We start from the raw sequence: 6089 nt of genomic DNA on the forward strand, positions 1-6089 counted from the left end.
TTAATGCAGGGCCTCCTTACTGGTCTCCTGAATCCATTCCTCACCATCAGAAGAGACCCTTTCCTGGAGACAGACACCTGCCCTGCTCATCAGCACAAACCACATCAACTAGCACATGTGCCATGTGCTCATGAGCATCAATCTATACATGAACAACCACCACCAGATCTCCCTAAAGGATGTATCCAACCCCTCAGATGGAACTATTGGTCCCTTCCAGGCAATACAACCCCAAACAATGATCTGTCTTCGTACACCAATACTATACATTCTACCTGTTTGTTAACTGCATATACAAGAACGCCAAAGTGTACACTTGATGGGGAATGAGTGTCGATTTTCCTGGAGGCAGACGCTGACATAGAAACACAACTATGACAAGTGTATTAGGGGATATTAGGAAGGACAATGTGGAGGGGACGGGGTGGACAGGGAAAGCATTCAGACCAAGGGGTAGATTAGACACCATCTCTAAATATATAATAACCACAGCTGGTTTGTAATGGTTCAGTGTGCTCTTCAAATTTCAAACTGATTGCCCTCTATGTCAAAGTGATTGAGTTATTGCAAAGGGATCTTCTGTTCTTCTATATGCGTTTTTTCTTCTTCAATACATCTGTGGCCTTGGATGAGCACATATTTGTCAGGGTGCATTTGTGTGTCTACCTGTAATGGAAGAGGATTATCTTCAGATCCCTGAACATCCATATTCTCATACTTATCTTTTCCTTCCTTGTAAAGTAGGACCTGAATTTTAATAGAAAACACACAGGAATCTTTGTTGTATCCTTTGAAACTAGAATTGCCAATCTCTCAGCCTCAGGCATTATACCCTTAGTTTCATGAAATTGAATGAACATCTGTTGATGATCTTCTCTGTGCAGATACATTCGTTTCCACGCTGAAAAGGGTGAGTGCTCACTCATCCCATATATTTTACAAATTCCTCATGTGCTTAACCACCTCTTCATCGCGCTGACCTCAGAGATCAACATTATCCCTGCTTCTCAGATCACAAAGCTGATGCTCTGAGTTGAGGCTCTCCCCACTGAGAGCTGGCATTAGGTCTGAGACAAGAGGAACACACGCAAAGCCTCAGGAAATTGTGAGGGAAGTGTCGGAGATGCAAACCTTCAGGCAGGGTGGTGAAAGCAGGTTCAGGGTTGCGGTGACAGGAGTCCAGCAGGGGCATTTCCTGGTCAACCCTGAATTCCCCGCTAAGAGTGTGACTCAGGCTGAAGCCAAGGAAGCCACACAGCTAATCTACAACCTTTCGTCGCATTTAGTCTCACAGAGATACACACACTTAGGCACAGCCCAACATATGTATGTCCTAAGAAACTTGAGGAATCTTAACAGTGTTTCAGTCAGCAGCACCCTTGCATTGAAAAGCCTGTGAGGCCATCTCTACATCTTCTCAGAGACTCAACAAGACAGTAGATGAATATGCTGAACATGTCGACTCATACTGTTCAGATCATCTTACAAATAGTCGAGGTGGAGGTCACTGAGGGCACCAATGAGCTGGTGGTGACTTATAGAGTCCATGAACAGTGATAAAGGGGATCTGTGGGGGAGGGCATGCAGGGTGGACCTGGTAAAAGAGGAGGTCCTCTTGCAACCATAAGGACCTACAGAACAGAAGCGACAGGTATGTTGGTATGACAGACAGAAGTAGAACGCCCACAGGAGCTGAAACACAATGAAGCAGGTGTCAGCACCTGGCCCCTTCTTCATTCACGGGTTCTAGTAGAATGCAGCATCAGTGCCAGAAAACTCTACCCTCCCACGAGATCCCACTTACAACCTGAAGGTCTCACGAGGACCTCCTATGAGGTCCCACCTACAGCCTGAAGGTACCAGATGCACAAGGAGAAACTACTGTCTCCACACATCACTGCACATGGTTACAAATGCAGAAAGCCAAGGAATCCTATTCTTGAAGATTGATGGCAGTAATGCCAGTCTAATAAAGGAACGTATTCCAGAGAGGCAGGCATCTGTGTTCAGGACACCCCTCTTCCACCAGATCTGCAGACTTTTTACTTACACATTGAGAACAGACAAAACATGAAGGAATGAAAGAAAAGCCCAGCACCACACAGAGATTCAGGGCCACCCCAGGGTCAAAGCTCAAATTGCCATCCCATTCATGTCCTTACTCTGCTTCCCTCACTGACAAAGACATCTTCTGTGCAAGGGCACAGAGACCTTTGAGGAGATGGGGATTCCTGGAGTCCTGCAGGGGGCCTAGAAATGTGTTTTCTGAGAGAAACACGTTACCTGTGCACATTCATGGTCTTAAGAGTGTTTACCTTAATTCACAGGTAATTCAGCTTTTAAATACAATATGAATTGCAGAGCTATTTTGTCCCATTGTAAAAGGGAGGTAGAAATTCTACGTAAAAGAATGAACAGAAACATGTCTCAATTTCAGGTGTAAAACTCCCATAAGGCATCATGAGACAAAGTACCAGTTGCAACTGCTCCCGGGACACAAGAGAACCTGCTCATATAAATACAACTGAAGAACTCTGTGAGTTACTGGCCCTGCAGGTAATCACTGATTCTCTCCCTTCACGACTGAAGTTCCACGTACATTTTCGATTACACATGCCGCTTCTGAAAATTCAGAGTATTTCCACCTAGGGGACAACTGGAGAAATTCTCGATGAGCAATAATCGCGCCTCGGATAAACCTCATTGGCTATGATACTGCCACTGTGCAAAGCTTGGGAGAACTTCTCTATTGCACATTGACCAACACAGAAGGACCAGTAATGAGTTCTGAAATTTAACTAAGAACCCTCAACACTGCACAAAGCACACAATATAATGTTGGAAAGTGTTGTTATCTTTTCTAGTCACGAGGCTCATAGCAGACATTCTGAACAAATTCATGGCCTACTCTGAAATAGGAAAAAAAATGAAAAGAATCAGGATAATCCCATGCAAAGAAGGTGAGAAAGGTGTCCCATGCTCCAGAAGACTTGAGGGTGCAGTCCTCAAGTTATTTCCACAAACACAAAGTGATAGCCACGTGGTCCTCCGCCTCCACACACTTGTGGCGTCCAGAGGCACTAGCTAACATGATGATCTTAAACTGGAGAAGTCTGGAGGCTTGTGAGGATGTAAATCAAACAGTAAAAATACCAGAGGGCATAGAAAACCAGACAAGGTCAGATAAAAGTTTCCAGAAAGCATTGCAACTGAAATAGGCAACAGAATTTACCTTGTCTTTCTCTGCATCCATGGTAGAGACACAACTGATATTCCCCATGGGAGTTGCACCATGTCCTAGGTCTCATAAAAGATGGAGGGGGATGGAAGTTGATTCTGACTTGCATAGACTGTGTGCAAGAAAAACAAACCATCCGCAACAGGTTTCATTATATTCAACTCTTTCACATTCTCATGTCCCGTACTAGGGGCAGAGGGTTTTTCAGGTGCCTCAGGTGACCCTTGAGGACAAGAGGGAGATCTGATCCTGTCCTTTGAGGAAGGTCTACATGGCCCTGGTTCAGGAGTTTTTATAACTAATCAAGCATCTGTGAACAGTTCAGGTCTCAACTAGCTAGAAATAAAGTTAGGGGTGTGTTTCATCCCTCAGAGAGCCCAGCACATGGTCTCTGTACAAGCTACATCCTAGGGAGTGCTATGTCTGTCAGCATGTATAAGGCCTCTTTCCTTCTCAGAGACATGTGTTGCCCAGCTCACTGGGTGGAAACGACTGCCCATTTCATTCATTTCCTGAGAAATTGGAAGCACATGACACTGTCCTCACTCAGGCTAACCTGAAAGCCCTGTGGTGCCATCACTGCATCCTCTCCAAACACTCAACAAGTAAAAAGACAAAACGTGTTTTATAAGTCAACTCATACTGTTTCAAAAATCTTTCCAGATGGTGGAGGTGGAGGGTGAGGTCCCAGAGGCCACCAGGTTGGAGAAGTTGGTGGTGGCCCAAAGACCCTGGATGGTGATAAAGAGCAGCCCAACGGGGTATGACACGGAGGGCACTTCTGAGAAAGGAGGAACTGTTCTGGAAGCCATTTTGACATGCCGGACAGAAATTAAACTTTTGAGATGTGTTAGAGTAAAAGGTGAAAAATCCAACACCAACACTAACATACCTGAACCCCAGTGAAGCCGGAATGGCACCTCTCTCCTTCCCCTCCACCTGGTTTCAACAGGGCAGCATTACTGCCACAAAACTCCACCCTTCCCAACGGGTCCAACCTAGAGCTTCTAGGCATTTGTGGAGACAAAGCAGTGCATTGCTGGCAGCAAGCATGGTACTAGCTGTGCCTGAAAATGTAGGGAAGGAAGTGGCTACTCTTAAAGGATCAGGGGGATAATTACAGACTACTAAAGAAAGTCTGTTTCACACACACAGGCTTCTATTTCCAGGACTACTCTCTATCCAGCCCTTCACCACTTCAACAGCTACATCTTGGCATAATAAGAGCTGAAATGGTGAGGAAGAATTTTGTTTTCATATCATTCGTTTACATCTTTAATCCATTTCAAGTTAATTCTTGGAGTGATGTAACATAAGGTGCTAAGCTTTAATCTTATACATGTGACTATCCAATTTTCCCAGCTCCAGTTATTCAAGAGACTACTCTTCTCCACTGAGTATTCTTGACTCCCTTGTCAAATACTAGTTGACTGTGCATGCATGGCTTTAGTTTGGGCTCTCAATTTCCATTCCATTGTCTTGTGTGTGTGTGCCTATGCCAATGACATAACTGATTTCTTTGTGTTAGAATACAGCTTGAAATCAAGAAGTGTGATGCCACCTGTTTTGTTCTTTCTTGCATTGGCTACTTGGGGTCTTTTTGTGGTTCCAAATACATTTGAAGATATGTGTTCCTAATTGCATAAAACTTACATCCATTGGATGTTCTTTCCTGCTTTGTCAAAGATGAGTTGGCCATACGTTTGTGGGTCTAGTTCTGGGGTTTCTATTCTATTCCATTGGTCTATGTGTCTGTTTTTGTGCCAGCTATACTGTTTTCAAGCCCAGCGATTAATTTTATGACTATTATTCTAAAATTCACTTTCTGTTATATTATTTAAATCCTTTTTGATCAGCTCATTAGCTGTTGTTATTTCCTGGAGATTCTTCTGAGGGGAATTCTTCCGCTTGGTCATTTTGGATAGTCCCTGGTGTGGTGAGGACCTGCAGGGCACTTCTCCTGTGCTGTGGTGTATAACTGGAGTTGGTGGGCGGAGTCTCCTGTTTCTTTCATACAAATTGAATTTCTTCCATTTCTGCACACAGGTTTTACAGTTTTCTGTAGAGAGGTCTTTCACTTCCTTAGCTAAATTTGTTCCTATACATTTTATTGGTTTTGATGCTATTGTAAATGGGATTGTTTTCTTTCCCTCTTAGATAATTTGGTTAGTGTATAGGAATGCTACAGAATTTGATATGTGACTTTCTATTTTGGAACTTTATTGCATTTCTTGATTAGATAGGAACAGGTTCTTTTACATTAAACTTTTTATTTCATTCCTTTACCTTATTTTTAAAAAATCATGTTATTTGGGAATAGCTGACACACTGTGTTACATTAGTTTCAGATGAACAACATAGTGATGGGACAAGTGTATACATGCTGCTACGCTAACACAGGTGTAGCTATCATCTCTCACCATGCATCACCACTCCAGTACCATTCTCTATTTTCCCTATGCTATGTCTTCTACCTGTGATTTATTCATTCCATAAACAGAAGCCTGCATCCACCAATCCCCTTCACATATCTAGGGCATCCTTGTCTTGTGCCTGATCTTAGAGGAAAATCTTTCACAATCTCACTATTGAGTATGATGTTAGCTGTGGGCTTCACATACATGGCCTTTCTTATGTTGAGATATGTTCCTTCTACACAGAATTCTAAAGAGATTTTTAGCACAAATGGATACCAAATTTTCTCAGAACTTTTTTTTCTGTGTCTATTGACATCGTCACATGAGTTTTCTTTTTAATTTTTAAAATGTATTTATTTATTTTAGGTTAAATTTATTTATGTATTTCTTTAGAATTTATTTGTTCAAGTGTTTAATTAAATTCCAGTTGGTTA

General features: G+C 42.7%; 1 pseudogene; it reads right to left on the bottom strand.

The window, feature by feature from the left end:
- Window positions 1–2580: 2580 nt before the first annotated feature.
- LOC122472095 lies at window positions 2581–2733 on the bottom strand (annotated as a pseudogene).
- Between the last annotated feature and the right edge of the window lie 3356 nt (window positions 2734–6089).

This window comes from Prionailurus bengalensis, chromosome E3, assembly GCF_016509475.1.
Source record: "Prionailurus bengalensis isolate Pbe53 chromosome E3, Fcat_Pben_1.1_paternal_pri, whole genome shotgun sequence".
Lineage (NCBI taxonomy): Eukaryota > Metazoa > Chordata > Mammalia > Carnivora > Felidae > Prionailurus > Prionailurus bengalensis.